The sequence below is a fragment of the Pteropus vampyrus genome, unplaced genomic scaffold, assembly GCF_000151845.1.
Source record: "Pteropus vampyrus isolate Shadow unplaced genomic scaffold, Pvam_2.0 Scaffold241, whole genome shotgun sequence".
Lineage (NCBI taxonomy): Eukaryota > Metazoa > Chordata > Mammalia > Chiroptera > Pteropodidae > Pteropus > Pteropus vampyrus.
Window position 1 is genome coordinate 896,518 of NW_011889022.1, and position 1,784 is coordinate 898,301.

General features: G+C 59.9%; 1 protein-coding gene across 1 annotated transcript in view; it reads left to right on the forward strand.

Annotated features, from left to right (window-relative positions):
- The window catches only part of ILDR2 (immunoglobulin like domain containing receptor 2), a 67,595-nt gene that overhangs the window by 1,028 nt on the left and 64,783 nt on the right, over positions 1-1,784 (forward strand). The gene's annotated exons all lie outside the window — the stretch shown is intronic.

Genomic DNA, 1,784 nt, shown 5'->3' on the forward strand with positions numbered 1-1,784 from the left:
CCGCCCAGCGAAGAGCCACCGGGAGCCGTTTTCCGCAGCCTCTCCCTGGCGGCGAATGGTTGGCATGGGAACGCCAGCAGGGAGGGCGGCTCTGGCCAGGCCTCTCAGAGGAGGGGGGGGTGCAGTGCTCTGTGGACAGGACGGGGTCCACATGGAACGGTGGCGTGTGGTCAGGCTGGGGCGGGTAGTGCAAAGCGAGCACTCTGGCCCAGCGGGATGAACCCTGCTCCAGCCTGCATGGCCCTGGAGTGTCCCCTCTGGTCTCAGCGTCGTGTTCCAGGAACCTCTCGCCTCTTCGCTCCTCCAACTATTTTAGCTTTTATGCCTCTCCCCCGCCCCCCATCAGAAATAAAAAGAGAGGTAGCACGTGATTGTTGTTCTCGCTCATTGACACGCTATAATGCGTTTGTATGTGTTAAGTGGCTTTCATTCACATCATCCCTCTGATCCTTCCAAGAACGGCTGATATTACCTACCTCGACTTGAGAAGACCAAGGCTCAGTGGTGACTCGTCTAAGACCAGGGTAGCTTATTGACCAAGAGCATAAGAAACAGTGTCACTGACTTAGCATGAATTCTTGTTTCAAGGGCCCGAATCCAAGGGAAACATTCTTTTTCTGAGTCAGGTTGCCCGACTGGACCCCCTGATTTGAGTGAGCACACAGGGTGCGGCGTCTGCTATGGGCCGGTGGGTAGTGAGGCCCAGGGTTCATGGGACTCGGGGAAATGCCACAGGGAAAGCGAGAAAGAAGAGACGAGGGAACGAGGCACGGGAGAGCAGAGGGTGTGACCCAGTGACAGCAGGTACCGCTGACACGTCAGGGCCCATCGGGGACGAGGGGCTGGCGCTGTGGACCCGGGAGCCACACAGGATGGGGCTCTGGCACACGTATGCTTAAGGTCTCAGTCTTCAGGATAGGTTTTTGGCTCCCTGAAAGTGAGAGAAGGCATTCTGGACGGCTAGGGTTCTTTGTGGGCCCGAAGCATGGACGGGATGAGAAGGTGCTGCCTCCCTGTTCTCCTGCAGCGTCCGGAGGCCTGCAGGGAGTGGAGCTCGGAACCAGAACCCTGGCGTCCAGCTGGGTCCCGCACTGGCCCTCCTCGCGCAGAGGACCAGGGCGAGCAGCTCATCTTTAGAGCAGACCCCAACATCGCACACCTGGCTTCCTTACGTACCCGGTCCTGACCTAGCCACGTGACCACAGTCACCTACAGGAGAGGTTAGGGGATGCAGCACCTGGCTAGCTCGATGAAAACCTGGAAGTGCCACTAGGGCTTGGTTAGCGTCTCCACCTGTGTAGCGATGGGTCTGAGGAGCTTGTGTAACGTCCGGATGGAGGATGCGGCCGTGTGCTCAGGTCTGGAGTGCAGGTGAGAGGCCTAGACTGGAACACAGACGAGCTGAAGAAGGCCGACAAGGCTTTCTCACAGTTTTCTCTGTGCACATGGCCGCTCCACCCCAGAAGCCCGACCCGCGCCTGGGAACCAGGACAGCTTCCGGGGCACTCCTGTCCTATGAGTAGAGACCGGCCTCTGTAGCAGGGCTTCGGTCCCTGTGGAGCAGCAGGTGGGTCAGCGGGCCTGAGGCAAGTCAGGTGCAAAGGAGAGACCCTTCCGGCTCCCATTGGCACAGAGGCGGCAGAGGACACGGACACAGGGCTCGGAGGACACATGGGACACGTGTGTACTGGCCACAGATGACAGCCAGGCCGTGAGCAAAGCCCGCCCGGGCAGGGGCAGCGCTGGCCTTTCCCGCGACTCCGTGGGAAAGGGGGTGCTGCTGC